The sequence below is a fragment of the Canis lupus genome, chromosome 24 (assembly GCF_011100685.1).
Source record: "Canis lupus familiaris isolate Mischka breed German Shepherd chromosome 24, alternate assembly UU_Cfam_GSD_1.0, whole genome shotgun sequence".
In the NCBI taxonomy this organism is placed as follows: Eukaryota; Metazoa; Chordata; class Mammalia; order Carnivora; family Canidae; genus Canis; species Canis lupus.
Window position 1 is genome coordinate 12427412 of NC_049245.1, and position 16632 is coordinate 12444043.

General features: G+C 38.8%; 1 long non-coding RNA gene across 6 annotated transcripts in view; it reads left to right on the top strand.

Annotated features, from left to right (window-relative positions):
• Positions 1-16632, top strand: part of LOC106557673 — an 80614-nt gene that overhangs the window by 44023 nt on the left and 19959 nt on the right. For 2 of the 6 annotated variants that reach the window (XR_005377580.1, XR_005377582.1), the window contains 2 exons: positions 13534-13689; positions 14021-14242. The exons of 2 other annotated variants lie outside the window; for them this stretch is intronic. This is a non-coding gene — a long non-coding RNA (uncharacterized LOC106557673). Of the gene's footprint in view, positions 1-4939; positions 5069-11273; positions 11483-13533; positions 13690-14020; positions 14243-16632 lie in introns of those variants that run through there. 2 more of the 6 variants (XR_005377577.1, XR_005377576.1) reach the window with 2 other exon arrangements.

Here is a 16632-nt window from a genome sequence, read left to right on the forward strand (position 1 = left end):
TATGAAAGGCCTAAATAACATAATTTAAAAGTAGAACTGACTAATGTATATCCTACTGCACCCTGAAAATAGAGTATATGCATTCTTTCCAACTGCCCATGAAAATTGACCATGTTGAAAAAAATTAAGGCACTGAAAACCTCAATAAATTAAAAAAGTAGAAATACTTTAAGGCATGGGTGAGCAACTGAATGTTTCTTGAACACCTACTGTGTTTTGGGGGGCGCACTCCTAGGAAACAGATCCTGAAACAATGATTTGAGTGTAATTTGGGAGGCGCAGGAAACATACGGTGTATTATGTAAGTGAGACAGGGGAAGGGAAAGGAGCCAGTAATCATGTACCTTATTGAGCCAGCTACTGTTACAGATGACTGGAGCCCAATTTTGTTGGGAAACTCTGAAAGCTAGTGTAGAACATGTCAGGATTATCCTACGTGAGGATCAAAGGAAATGGGACATTTTACACCAACTAGCAGAGGGTGTAAAGCCCTTAGGGGAAAAAAAACCGTAGAGGCTGGCTGCTGAAAGTTGGGTCAATGTGCACTGAATTATAAAGAGAAGTGGAGGGGTACAGATGGGACACCAGCAGCAGCTGATCTTCAGTGTGCAAGCGTAGCTTTTAATAATCGGAGAGAGCTAAAACCAGAATGGATGAGTTTTTCTGGGCACACAAGTTGGACTGAGCAGAAGTATGAAATCAGGTTTTTTCTAAAGCTCCCTGGTGTTGTTTTTCTATTTTCTTTGTTCTTTCCCTACAAGAACCCCTTGCCAATGGGTGAATAAATGCCCCAGTTCTTTTCATTAGGCTAGGCTGTACAGTTCTTCTGTACTCAGTCGTGTCTTGATTATGTCTAGCGCCCTTTGTTAGAATGATCTGCACAACTTTTTCTCATTCAGGTAACATTAATGTCCCGTTCTAGGTTTGTCCCTCCTGTTTTGCCTTGTAGTTTGCCCCTGCTGTTTTTAAAGAGGTGTGCATTGATTCTCTGTGGTGGCTGGTGGGTGCTGGTAGCAACTAGAAAGGGATAATAAACAGTTTGTTAATATGGAAAACATTACAAGGGGGTGTGAAACGTAAAATGTTTAGCATACAACATGGTGAGGACACCAGTCACCAGTCCTGAACTCTTGACTGAGTGTTGGTTCTCTACTCCATGCCAGAGAGTCAACACTTTGGTAACTGGCTGATTCTAGGACTTCAAGAGGGAGAGGTTGGGATGACTGAGATAACCAGAGGATTATCTAAGGTACTGGCTGAAACTCAGACCTGAATGCAATCTAGGTAAAACTTTGTCAATATTTACTTTTTTTGAGTTAGATTTAAGATGGCATTTTCCCTCACTGGCTTTGCAGATGGGGACCAGGGACGCTATAAAATCTTCCAAAAATCTGTAATACACACTGGTGGTGGGCTAGTGATATAGGAAGACCTCTACAGAGGCAACATGAACTGGATTAGTCTAGACAGATATCTTAGCATCCTTGCTCCAATACCATTTCTAGAAAATAAACAATTATGTGAGTTTATTTATTTTTATAAATAAAGTTACCAAGGTAAAGTCAGAAGTTATTTTTTTTTTGAAAGTGCAGTTCCTGGATGTGGGGCACATATAGCAAATTTCTGAAGGAAAACCAAGATATGGATGAGCTAAATATCAAAATCTGGGTTGATGTTTTTAATCAAAGAGAAATGAGTAATTCAAAATGCTGAGGACTTAAGTGGGTCATGAGCTTTCTTCCTAGAAATAAAGAACTTGGTATTCTTCTGCTTTCAATGTGTGTAATTGATTCTGAAGGAATGTCTGAGGATCTATAATCCAGTCAAGCAGAATTCATTGTGTAGTGTGGCTACAATGCACGCAATTTTCAATCACATGTACATCATCAGAAGGCACATACTTCTGATGTGCCTTTTCCCTGAAGTTTTTCTGATTTTACTCTCATGCTTTCTTATTAACACTGTTGCAAAGAAAAAATATCCAAAACTTAAAAGAGGAAAAAAACATTATGCCACTCTCATTTTTGCTGTTAGACACTGCCCTGTTCCTAGTGTTCCTAGATCAAAGGTTGGCAAGTTTGTTTTGTTTTGTTTTCTATAAAGGGCTCCATGGTAAATATTTTAGATTATACAACCACCTAATCTCTGTTGCAACTATTCAACTCTGCAGCAAGAGAAACCATTTATAATACATAAGCAAATGCCTGTGGCAGTGTCCCTATAAAACTTTAATTAAAAACCGGGTGGCTAAGTCGAGTTGAGCTATAGTTTGTTGACTCCTGACCTAGAGTCACATGATATAAAAATTTCTTTGGGGCAGCCCTGGTGGCTCAGCGGTTTAGTGCCAAATTCAGCCCAGGGTGTGATGCTGGAGACCCAGGATCGAGTCCCACGTCGGGCTCCCTGCATGGAATCTGCTTCTCTCTCTGCCTCTCTCTCTCTCTCTCTGTGTCTCTCATAAATAAATAAAATATTAAAAAAAAATTTGTTTGATTTACCATTACTATTGATTAGGCCTCAGACAATTTTCAACTCTGTAAAGCTGGATGTTCCTTTATTGTAAATTGATAAGGTATAAACTACTTTGCCCAATATTATGCAAATAATTTTTGTCCAGGAGCAATGAAAATTATTTTTGTCTGATAGTAACACAATGATTTTCTTGTATAGAAAAGTTAACCCCAAAGACTATGGTCATATTACTGATAGAACAAGGACAATAACCAGTTTTGCATCTAATCTTGTGACTTACTGCTATTTTCTTCCTTTCTCTCACTGACAAAATAATCATCAGTTACATGTATCCTTTCTTGAACTAACTTCATTGATAAGCTTAATAAGACTTTGGTTTCAATCACATGTACATCATCAGAAGGCATGGTTGGTTTCTGTTCATTATGATTTTATATGGGAATTGCATGATGTTAAACATTTTGAAAATTATACTTTGCATGTCATTCTGTTAAGATATTTACCTGAATTAGACCCCATGTTCTTTTCCTTTACTTCTATAAACAGGGAGGGAAAGGAAAAGTGCTCCTTTTGACTTCAAAAGCCAACTTGAGATTCAAAAAAATCAAAACAAGAGCTGAAGACAAGTAAAAACTATCTGAATGTGATTAAGAAGCCATGGTTGCCTTAGAAAGACCATTCAACCTAAATGCCAGGATGTGGCTTCAGGCTTGGCAATAGAAAGTGTAGGAGACCAGAATGTACTACCCCAAAATATGACTGCAGGAGATCAGGATATGTTACCCCAAAAAAATGCCTCTTTGATAAAAGTACTACTTAGAGCTGGTTGTTGTTGTTAATATTTAGAGCTGATTGTTTTAAGAAAGAAAAGATTCAGAAGAAGTTCTAAAAACAGAGTAGAAGCTACTCTTTTGTAAGAGAAATTTACCTTTATAAAGAAAATCTTCATTGTCTGTTTCTTTTACCAGGAAAAGAAGTATGACTCTAAATCCCAAGAGTCTCTTATCAATAGAGAAGGCACAGACTAAAATCTGTATAACAAACCTTACCCTTCTTTACTGTACTTTCTGTGTTCACCTTCCCATCCTTCTTCCTCTGTTTTAGCTGAAGACAGAAGTTAGGCTCAAGTTCCAGTCATCTCTTTGAGTTACTCATCCCTGAGTTTCTCCTATGTATGTGGGAGATACACATGTTAATAAACTTCTGTTTCTTTTGCTATTCTCTGTTGTTACAGGGGCCCCAGTGGAGAACCTAGAATAGTAGAAGGAAATTATTTTTCCCCTCCTTTATGAAAATGTGGCATGTATTCTAATTCTGATAGGATAATGTGTACAGGGTAGACCTCTTGTATCTATTTCTATTTATGGCAAAACTTCTGTCAAGATGGCAGGTATTTTACCCAGTGGAAGTTGTCAGTACCCTTCTCTGATATTACTTTTACTTTCATACACAAAAATGAAACAAAATTAAAGTAACTTCAATGTAAGCTAAAACCATTCACCAAATACATTCTCCCCCATTCACTCAAAAACAACTCTCAGGGAAATCTGAGAATTTTAACTCCTGTTCTCCCTTTGGCTCAAAGCAATGACTGAACCTGCGTTCAAGAGGCTGAAACTTTGAAGGGCAGCTGAGTTCATGCTAATCAGCAGGCAGTGGCAAAAATGAAATGGATTTTCTTTCACATTAGACTTGATGGTATAGTGGCAATCTGAAAAATATTGTTTCATTTTGGATTCATGTTTTTTTTTTTTCCTACTCTGTGATACTTGAAAGTCAAACTGAATGTTAGAGATAAAAATGTCATGCAGATCATGGCTCAGTTCCCCTAGGTTCACTGGAGATATATGCAATTGAGACTTTTGACTGAGGTCAAAGAGAGGTCAGTTCAGCTACCCTGTTCCCTGGCCATCCCCTGCTATTCCTCACTCCAAAAGAATAATTCAATATTGTGTCCAGTTGAAACCCAGGTAAGACTAATATTTAGCTGAGTTCTCAGAGGCTGAAAGACAGTTTATGAAAATATTAAAGGATAATTTTTTAGAAAAGATAAGCACATCCCTCATACATATATAAAATGGGCACATGTCAAATATTTTTACTTAACTCAGAAAACGTATACTAGGAATGTTGCAATGAATTTGAATTTGCTTAATTTGTGCCATAATGGCTTCTTCCACAGAGAAGGAGGAAAATTAATTAAACCTTTTCCAAATTCATTTGCATATTTTTGGACAAGAATCATTTGTATCTCTTTCAGTCATCTACAACTTACAGATTTGTGAAAAACACCAATATAATGAAAGTTGTAAAGACACCATAGAACCACATAACCTGGAGGGGGAGGTTAGACAATGCCTAGTTTTCCTTTGAAAACATCCAGTAACTTTTTTTTAAATGTATTTCAGTACTTCACAATTTTTCCCTACAAAAGAAAACCTGACTAACATTATGTTTTTATCTCTAGGGTTATATAAAACAGAAAAGGCAATAGTGTTCTCCTCCTGCATCTGTTTGCCAAAAACAATCAAAATAGGACAACAGATGGGCTGAGTAGCAGATACTTGAAAGCTGGAGAAATCAAATGGAAAGAAAAGTAAACTTTAAAATACCCTTTGCTTAATCATTGTCTTTCCAGCACATTACTTTGCATTTCACATTGGGGAAAATTTTAAGAGAAACACTTAATGGATGAGCTATCTTTTAAGCTACCCTGTTTGCTTTTCATAATCTTTTCAACATTTTGGCATGTCAGGAAAAGCACCATGAATTTTGAGGCCTTGAATCAAAAGCCCTGGAGAATAATATGAAAGTCTTATGACAATTGTTCTTTGAAGAATGGGACACTGTACTGCATTCTGGACAGCCTACTTTCCTAAGAACCCTTCTTACACACCTCTTTCTCCCACCCAAAGCTTCTGACTCTCTTTCTCACTCTCTCAGAATCTTCAGTTGTGCTAGTTCCTCTCCCTACCTTCCCTATCTTCTCATTTTTGGTTTTTATGAAAAGTAATTTTATCATCTCAACTCTTCAGATCTTCTTTCCTTCCACTTCTCAGCACAAAGTCCTGATAAACAACCCAAGTAAATACTATGTCCTTTATCCTTTGAAGGGAGTGGAGGGAGCCATCACAAAAGCATAATTTGATATATTCCTCCATGCCACAGTTTATTTTAAACTTAAAGGGAAAATATCTTTGCTATATATCTTAGATTATAAATAGCTGCCACATTGTTATTTTAAATTTAGGTACACAATAAACGATAATTTTATCAAATTTATGTAGAAAAAAATGATTTCTAAGCTTTTCCTAAATGTTATTCACTTTCCTTCTGACACCCCAAATGCAGACAGGCAAAAAGACTATATTAGTTTGCTAGGGCCCATATAACAGAGTACTCTAAATTGGATGGCTTAAACAATAGTAATTTATTTTCTCACAATTCTGGAGGCTGGAAGTCCAAGATTAAAGTGTCAGCAGGGTTGGTTTCTTCTAAAGATTCTCTTTGACTTGCAGATGGCCATCTTCTCCCTGTGTCTCACATGGTCTTCCCTTTGTGTATGTTTACATCCTACTCTCTCTCTCTTTTTTTTTAAATAAGGACACTAGTCACATTGGATTAGGGCCCATGATAGTGACCTCATTTTAACTTATTTATCTCTTTAAAGATCTTATCTCTAAATATAATGACATTCTGAGGTCCTGGGGGTTAAGCTTTCAACATATAAATTCAGGGGGGGGGGATATCATTTATCTTTTTTTTTTTTTTTTTAAGATTTTATTTTTATTTATTCGTGAGATACAGAGACAGAGGCAGAGACACACAGGCAGAGGGAGAAGCAGGCTCCATGCAGGGAGCCCAATGTGGGACTCGATCCCAGGTCCCAGGATCAGGCCCTGGGCTGAAGGCAGTGCTAAACCGCTGAGCCACCCTGGCTGCCCCGATATCATTTATCTTATAACAAGGGCCATTCTTTTCATTTTAGTAGCAGAAAACTGTCAGGTGTTCAGAGATTAAGTGATCTCTGAATAATCCATAAGGAATGCAGCCAGCATTTGTAACTGATAGCATGTAGTATGGATTTAAGTCATTCTTAGAAGAAAGAGTTGTTAGAAAACCTGAAGAAAGCAAAGCTTCATTTTTGTGTTTAATTTAAAAATATAAATGATGGATATATGCTAACTTTATAAATATTCATCAGGGTAGCTAGGTTAGCTATTTCCATAGTTAATCTAAATATTCGTACAAAAGCATCACAAGTATTTTTTTTGTGTTTTTTCACAATGTTATTGATATTTACATACTGTGAAGTTCACCAGTCTAAAGTGTACAGTTATCAGCAATTCTTTCTGCCTATGCGTCCTAGTCTTGTACTTTAATAAAACCACCTTTTTAAAACAACAAAAGCACCTTTTTTGCATCAAAAAGATTATAATAAATAAATATAAAGTGTACAATTATCATAAGTATATATGTATGCAATTACATGGCAAACTACTCTGCATTTTAAAAAATATTTTATTTATTTATTTGAGAGACAGAGTGAGCAAGAGAGGGAGCACAAGTAGAGGAGGGAGAGGGAGAGGGAGAAGGGGCTCCTGAGTGAGCAGGGAGCTCGATGCAGGGCTTGATCCCAGGATCTCAGGATCATGACCTGAGCTGAAAGCAGATGCCCATCCCACTCAGCCACTTAGGCACCCCTACTCTGCACTCTTTATGTAGACTAATTACAATTTCTATGATAACTCTACAAAGTTGACATCATTGGCATTTATAGAAAACATCAGCCTTAAAGATGCAAATCACTTTCTCAAATTCACCCAGCAGATAAGTAGAAGTGCTAGTAATTCAAATCCAGGTTGATGTGAGTCTAAAACCCAGGTCCAATATACTGGACCACCTAGCCTCTCCTTCTCAATTTTCCCACAGGTAATACATTCTCATTGCATGGAAGTGAAAGAGCACAAGTAAATGAAAAGAAGAATCACTTAAAATCCCATTTCTCAGAATTTATCATCTATTATTATTTTGGCATTTTACTCTTATAGTTTTTTTTTCATTTATACATATCAAAAACGTGTATGACTTCCTACACAGAAACTCAGTTTTTTAAGGAATGTCACACTTCTACATTTTCTTCATATCAAATTAAATCTGTCTCTGAATTTCATTCTACCAGGTTGTCAGAAGATCCTTAGAAGTCCTGGGGCTTCTGATCTTTCTTGAGGTCAAAAAGAGAAATGGGAGGCTTATGCACTGCTAGCAAAATAGGGTGATGCCTTTATCATGGTCTAATGTCCAGCAGTTCAGGAGGTAAGGGACTCCACTACTTCAGATCCCAGAGGAGCACTGAGTCTTGTCCTGACTTGGAGGCTAAGTAGCTGTCTGAGGTGCCCTCTCAGGCCTCACTGCTGTCTAAGGGTACTGTGAGGCATCAGGCCCACGGCCTCCATCTCCTGTGCCCCGCTTCCATGAAGCTCGTCAGGCTCTCCTGCAATTCTTTCTCCCACAGTATAATCCCTTTTGTTCAGTTAAACAGACTAAGAGCTGAGAAGGGAAATGTTTATAGTTAACAACTCCCTTTCAAAAAAAGGAGAATAAAAGATTTGACTATGGAGAAATTATTTATTTACTCATTTACTGTGGTTATTATTTACAAAAAATCACATTCTACCTGCTGTTTTTATCTCATTTGACAATCTTTATAGTTTTTAGATCGATTTTCTTATTACTGAATTTTAAGAATTCTTTGTCTATTTTGCATACAAGTCCTTTATCAGATACATGTTTTGCAATTAGTTCCTCCCATTCTGTCTTTCATCTTTTTAATTGTCTTTTTCAAGGGAGAAGTTTGAAATTTTAATAAAATCCAACATATCAAGTTTTCATTTTATAGACTGTGCTTTTGGTATTGCATCTAAAAACTCATCTCTAAATCCAAGGTTATATAGATTTTCTCCTATAGTTTCTTTTACAACATTTATTGCTTTGCACTTTACCTTTAGGTCTATGATTCATTTTAGGTTAATTTTTGTGAAAAGCATAAGCTATATATTCAGGATCCAGCACCATTTTTTGAAAAAAAAAAAAAAAACTGTCTTTTCTCCACTGAATTGCCTTTGAGTCTTTGTCAAAGATAAATAAACTATATTTGTGGGAGTCTATTTCTAGGCTCTCTATTCTGTTCCATGCTCTCCCCCCCACCAATTCTATGCTGTTTTGATTATTGCAGATTTATAATAAATCTTGACATTGCGTAGTATAAATCCTTCAACTCTGTTCTTTTTTAGTATTATGTAAGTTGTCCTAGGTCTTTTGCTTTTCGATATACATATTAGAATCAGTTTGTTGGGGATCCCTGGGTGCTCAGCAGTTTAGCCTTTGGTCCAGGGCCTGATCCTGGAGTCCCCGGATAGGGTCCCACATCCAGCTCCCTGCATGGAGCCTGCTTCTCCCTGTGTCTCTGCCTCTGTTTGTGTTTCTCATGAATAAATAAATACAGTCTTAAAAAAAAAAAAGGGATCGGTTTGTTGATATCAACAAAATAATTGCTGGGATTTTTATTGGGAATTGCATTGAATCTATAGAGTAAGTTGTAAAGAACTGACATCTCTCGTCAGGATTGTCAAGCAATGACAGATGGTAGTTGGTTGATAAATACCCAAGCTTTCACAGCCCTCAGGTAACACATGACTGTGCATGTTCTGCAGGTTTTCCCAGAGTCCTCAGCAGGATCAAGCATCAGTTGCCCACTTTTGTAACTTCTCATTAAAACACCTATTATGGACTGTTATCTCTCCTCTGCTCACTTCCTCATCCTCTTACTGTCACCAGCTAGACCCTAAGACCTGATCTTTACTGCCCACCTGCTTATACTCACTAATCTTTGCCTTACATTTTTCCTTAACCTCCTCTTTCTCCCATCCAAGTACTAACCAGGCCCGACCCTGCTTAGCTTCCGAGATCAGACGAGATCGGGCGCGTTCAGGGTGGTATGGCCGTAGACTCCTCTTTCTGACTTACCTTTTAACTCAGAGGAATGAAGCCTGAAATTACCCCTCAGGTGTGACAACAGCCCTAACAAGACCTCCCACCGACACATTTGAATTGAATGACTCACACCTCCACAGAGGGACCTTGGCGTGACTCCCCTGGAATATGGTAGTTGCCTTTATCTCATTGTAATACTAAAATCTCCACCCAAAGAGGAACCCCAGCCTCATTTACGTAACATAAATTTACTATAGGATATTTCCTTAAGGCGCTTGCTCTATCTTATGCGCACCTGTACATTCACACTTCCCTATCTGAACATTGATCTACCCCTAAACAAAAGGAACCCATTTACTCTCTTGGGGAGTCATGGCGTTGGAAGCCATTTTCCCTATCTCCTTATTTGCTGCAAATAAAGTTTTCTTTGTGCGACTCACCTGGTACAGTTTCCTTGACTCACCAGGGGCAAACTCATGTTGGTTTGGTTACATACCAGTGTTTCCTGTAATCAATTACCAAAAGAACTACTTTCCCTCAAAACTTCATGTTAGGGTTTCTGAGGGATCCAAACCAGCAGCTGTGACAACACAGGAATACTAAAAGGCAAGGTCAAGTAGGACAACTCCTATTTCCTAAATGCACCCAAGTTTCAAAGTAGTACCAGGGTTACCCAATTTAGATAGAAAACTCACAGATAGGTAATTTAATACCTACTCTGGGCACTCAAATTTAGTCTTCAATTTAAGATGCAGAAAGCAAGTGCCTCTCAAGCCTGCTATCTCTCCAGAAGGAAAAGAAAAAAAAAAAAGACACAAATGAAACACATTTAATTTCAACAAGTATGCCCATGCATGAAAATCTACCTCAAAATAGCTAAAATGGTAAAAGATGTGTTGCTATTTTAAAGCCAGATTTGGATTTGCCTCAGGCAGCTTTTAGCTTCCAGAGTTTTATGGCTCACTAGTTTCAGGTTAGAAAATTAGAATTGCAAAGGCATGCTGTGGTTTATCTCTGCCATTCTTTCATTATTTTACAGCAAGAGGGTTTTTCCAGGGAGGGAGATGAGGGTGGGGTGGAAAGATAGGAAGAAAGGAGTGAAAGGTATCAAGAGAACTGATCCAAGTATCTGCCTTTATGTTTAACAGTCTTCAAGGCAAGTCATGCAGGATGAACACTGCAGAAGCACCAGACATTTGTTGAGGGGGGAAGAATCCTCTGGGAATGCACCTCTTTAGGGAAGAAAATGGCTTCGTAAAGAAAGGATACAAACACTGTGCTCTCTTTATTTGCAATTGCAGAAGGAAATAGCCACCACACCAAATCCTCAGTCAGCTGCAAAAACAATGTGTTGTAATCTGATATTTATTTTTGCTGAAATGGAGCTGCAGCTCTGTCATTCTAGATTCTGGAGCCTTGCAAAGCACCCAGAGAGCTTTTGCTGACCTTGAGGGAGTACAGCCTAATGAAACGTCCTCACTTTTGCAATTTAATTTTTCTCTAAGAACACAAGCCAGAGTTAGAGGAGTTTCTATCCAACCTTTGGAGGGAAAAACAAAAATGAATTAATTAAGCTTATCAGACGGCCTTTAGAAAATGTAGCATCAGCCTTTTATTGTGATACAGTATCCGCCAACACTTGCTTCGTTTTTGCTGGGAGGAATTGGATTGGGGCTGCTGATCATGGCAGAAGCACTTTGTTGTCTCTGCCCACACATTCAAACGATTTAAATCTGGTCTCTAGGAGACCTGACATCATAAAGGGAAATTGTGTTCAGGCCTTCTAATCTATGAAGCATGACCTCAACACTGCTTGATTTCTGTCACTACCACTGTTTCTCTCCATGTATCAGCAAACTTCATGGGAGAGAAGTTACTACTGCTCCACTACTTCACCACTTATTATTTCCTTAACTCTAAGAACTGCTGCCATAAATTCTTGAATGATGCTATTCTTTTGAAGATCACCCAGGACCCTCATTTTCTCCCATCCAATGAGCATGATGCAGTCCTCATGGTTTGCACCATCGGACACTACCTACCCACCTCTCCTTCCAATCTTAGCCTTGGGGTTCCTTGCCTTCTGTTTGACATTGTCCTTCCTTCCTTCCTTCCTTCCTTCCTTCCTTCCTTCCTTCCTTCCTTCCTTCCTTCCTTCCTTCCTTTTCTTCTTCCCTCTTACCTATGCCTCCTCCTAGTCCTTCCTTGTAGTCTTTCTCCAAGGTTCTTCCAGTCTCCTATTCTTTATGTTTACTCTCTCAGTAAGCCTCCAGTCCTATAATTTTGGCCATCACCACCTTGATGGCTGGCACTTCAGCAGCCATCTTGACTGATGAAGTACCTGGAGGATGGAATTCCCCAGGGGAGGATGCTGAAACAGGACATTAGAAGGAGCTTGGCCCCCTGATGACTGCTGAAACCAGCATAGCTATCCTGCCCTGCCTACCTCCTGATTTCTTCTATATGCTAGAAGAAACCCTGTGTATTTAAGCCATTGCTATTTTGAATTCTCTATTATATGCAACATAATCTAAGTTAAATAATAAACATGGATATAACAATGCCTTCTTGGGGCTCCTGGGTGGCTCAGCTGGTTAAGCACTTGCCTTCAGCTCAGGTCATGATCTCTGGATCCTGGGATTAAGCCCCATATCAGGCTCCCTGTTCAGTGAGGAGCCTGCTTCTCCCTCTTCCTCTGCTCTTTGTCAAATAAATTAAAAACAACAAAAAAATGCCTTCTCATAAAGTTAGTATAAGCTTTAAATGATATGAGTCATGTGCCTATCTCATGTACCTACCCAGGCATAGCCTATGTAGCCGAATATTATAGATATTATTATAAACTCTGTGTTTACATTTTTACCTTCATGGTGCATCATATCACAGGATGTCACCTATGATCAAAACAAATCCCTTCCAAAACCAGCTCCTCCTCTGGTTGTCTTATTCTTTGGTTTATGACATGACTATTCTTTTATTAATCAAGGTTTTGATTCCATTTTCTTGCTCCAAATATTGAGTCAATTGCAGAATGCTATTGATCTAGTCCTTCAAATTTTCTCCCATTAATTCCCTCATATTTCCCCTGTAAATTCCCTAGTTGAAACTTTCATTATTACCTACCCAAACTATTTGCAGTCGTCAACTCAGTTGGTTCTCCACTTCCTGTATATCTTCCTACTTCAGGTTATCCTATTGAAACCCTGAGACCAGTCTTCCAAAAGCACTGCTCTAATTTCATTATTCCTCTGATTAAAAACTTTAGGCTTGTCATTGTCCACGGAGTCAGACAACCTGCTCTACAGCTTGGTGCTTGAGACCCAACATATACTTCTGATCCTCATCTCCATGTCCTTCCATGGCCATCAATCTAGACTCTTTGATTTGCCTTCTGCTTTCTTAATTCTGTTGCTTGGCTCACATTTCACTCATCCAGAGTGTCCACTTATTACTCTACCGCCTACATTTCAGTATTTCAGCTAACTTTCAAAGCTTCATGGCAAAACTATCAGTCCTAGAAGTCCTCCTTCCAAAATAGATGTGATCTTCCCTTTACTCAAAGCACTTTGTATCTCTCCCATGGTGTGTGTGCTCAATTGCTTTACAGCAGCAATGCTCAAATCTTAGGGAGCATCTTAATTATCTGGAAGAACTGTGAAAATACAGACTGCCGACTCCAAGAGATTGGATTCAGAAAGTCCGGGGAGGGGTCTGAGATCTACATTTCTAAGAAAGCCCTGTGTGCTGCTGATGCTGCTTCTCTGGGGATCACACACTGAAAATCGCTTTCTAGTTATTTGGATCTCATTCTTTCTCTACATTGTAAGCTTCTTGAGATCAGATGATGTGGCTTATTCCAATCTTTGTATTTCCTGATGCTCCTAGCACACAGTAGATATTTAACAAGTATTTATTAGAATGGAACTGAATAGAACAAGAGGCCAAACAAAGTTGGCATGGACCCTTTGAAGCTATGTTCAGTTGTTGGTTTCCATCTTACAGAAAGAACACATTTAAGTGCTTTTGCTGAGAGCATAACCAAATTCTTCTTGGTCTTATTGTTCTCAGTTTGGGGAAGTGAGCTCACAGCGTGTGCTTGGAGGAATGTTAAGTATTAAAAGCAAGAACACGACAAGAATTCGGGAGTTGAAGGGTTCCCCCAAAGGAGCAGGATGTCAAAAGTTCAACATTTGGGAAATTAAGTACGAAGGTTGCCATGGAAAGGTAACAACAAATTTCAAATCTATAATTGTACCTGGAGAGAGGCATGTTAGAGTTTCCTCCAAATACTTTTGTTTCCTTCTTATGCTGTTAATGCTTCAGAAGCAAGTCACTCTGAATTCAAGTTGTGCTTCTAATTATCCTTATTATTCTCAGAATGTTTAGAACCGACATGATTTTTGGGAAAGAAAATTAATTGCAGCTTTAGAAATGTGGGCAACTGTGTATTCCGGCAACTTCATGTCCTGTTTTCCTTCTGTGTGTAGATAATAGACTGATAATCACCTTCTGCTCAACTATCCAGTTATCTAGTCAGGGCATTCTTTTTTTTCAGGGGGTGAGAAGATATTTTGCATATGGAAAGTGTTTTTGAAATGACAAGAAAATGAAGGACAAGTCAGCCAAAGAAATAAAACATGCTACCGTCATCTCCCAAAGACCTTTGTTCTTCGCTTTTTGTATTTCATGTCATACTTCTCATGAAATAAATCCTACAGAAATAACAAAAGATAGATGGAGACCATTACAAGAGAGGATGTATATCAAATATGGATATTTTTTATTTTAAAGAGGCAATTCAATTATACCCAGATGGAACATTAAAAAAGTCACATCTATGCCTCATCATTTTTCAGCAGCAGCACAGATGGTACCTTTTCATTTGCATGGCGTGCCAACATAGTCTGTGTGCTCAGCTGTCTGCCTCATCCCCATCATGATTCCAAGTTTACATGTAAGAGGACATGTTGGTTGAGTTAACTCAGAGACCCTTGGGAAACTGCCTTGCCTGGAGCCCTGACATTACTATTTTATAATATTTCCTTCTTCAAGAAAGCAGATGGGGTTGCCAGACCGTGACTTTTATCTACTGTTCTTGAGTAAGGCGCCCTAAGGCTTCCTGCCCCTTCCCAGAGACAGGCCGTAGATATACAGTGATGAGGAGAAGCAGGCAACATCTGCAGACCTTCTGTTAAAGGCTCTTATTTGTTTAAACATCCTGTTTCCTTGCTGTTTGTGTTTCTAGAAATTAGGGAGATGCTTATCCCTTCTTGTCCCAATACAGTTAAAAATTACAATTGATGTCATCAAGGGTCCACAATTTTTATCCTGAGTAAAAAAAAAAAAAAAAAAAAAAAAAAAAGGAAAAAGAAACAACAGAAAAACAAAAACAGAGGGAAAATACACCATCACCATCACCACCACCATCACAACTTTCATCATCACCCTCACCTGACTGCTGAAATGGTTTTCCTGGAGACAGTAGCAGAAATTCTGCTTTCTCTAGGGAAATTACTATGGTCTCCCGGGAGGGGGCGGGGGGTTGGCAACATACCATCTCAGGGGGTCCAGGAGAATCCCACCTAGGGAAGGTACTGGGTCACTAATCCCTGAGAAGAATTTACAATTCAACTAAAGGGAGAATTAAATAGTCTGTCAGCCTATCTCATGCTGTCCTACAATGTCTGCTTTGCTTTGATTAAACAGAACTGGTCAGAGAGCAGAGAATCCCTCAGTTTGGCGTACATGGAGGCCGTAGGGTATTTTGCAGCCTAGCATTTATTTATCACGTTAATTCTTAGCTTCCTAAACTCACTGATTTCACACGCAGTGATAGGCACTTCTTATTTCCAACATTTCACAACTGTGTTAACTTCTGTTGTCTCCTGTCCTTGGCTGGCAATGGAGAGCTGCCAGTCCTTTAAAAAGCCAGGTCTTCCCATTCTTTAGCCTCTCCTGTATCCATGCCCTTTGCCACGTGGCCTTATAGCTTCCCCCATTAAGAGGCTGAGCCTATTTCCCTGACTTTTGATTCTGATTTCATCCATGTGATTTGCTTTAGCCAGTGGCATATTAGCAGATGTGACTCAAGCAGAAGCTTGAGAAAAAGTTTACTCAAGTCCATTGTAGTTTGTGTCTCGGCTGTTTCCAACAGTGTATGCCCAGGCTATCCTACTGGAAAATAAGAGACATATGGAGGAAAGCTGAGTTGTTCCATTTGTCGCAGGTAAAGACAGTCTGGATCAACCAACAGCCAACTAATTCCTGTGATAATCCTCTACCTTTCAATCCACTGTTGAATTCTGGTTTTACCTCCAGTGTAATCTTCCAAGTCTGCTCATCTCTCTCCACCTCCACTGTCGCTGCCCTAGTTGGTGTACACCTATACCATATTTCACCTGGATTTTGTAATGTCCTACTAGATGGAGCCCCTGCTTTCCCTTACATTTCCCTGCAAGCCTATTCCCATTCAGCAGCCAAGGGATCTTTTAAAAAACGTAAATCAGATGGTGTTAGTCTCCCAGATAAACCTTTTGATGGGTTCTCCTTGCTCTTAGGATAAAATCCAATATGTGGACACAGTTCTGAAGGTTTGCATATTTGGCATCCTCAGTGGAACTTATAAAACCCTTCCTACTCTCCTATTCCTCTGGTCTGCTCTTTTGCATCCTCAAATAAGCCAAACCTACTCCCCACCTTAGAGCCTTTGTCCCTGTTGTTCACTCTGTCTGGAATGCCCTATCCCTAGCAATGCTAATCACCAGCTTTATGTCCTCTGTCAGTTTCTGCTTCAATTTCACCTCCTCCTGGAGCTCCTCTCTGTCCTCTAGCTTATAGGCCTCTTCCAATTTGCAATGAGAGCATCTAGGTAGTTTCTTTTATAACCTTAATCACAATCTGTAATTATCTTATTTATTTATTTGCCTTTTTTTTGGCTGCCTTACTAGTTAGAATATAAATTTCTCATAGACAAGATCTTATTTTCTTATTTTTCATTGATATTTCCAGCACCTCACCTATAGTCAGTGCTCTGTGTATGTGTATGAGAGATTAAAATTGGAGGACTCCTTCCTGTACACACATCTGGGCCTGCATATATATATGTATACACATATATAAAATATATATACACATATTTGTTTCCTATGGGAAACTTATATATATATA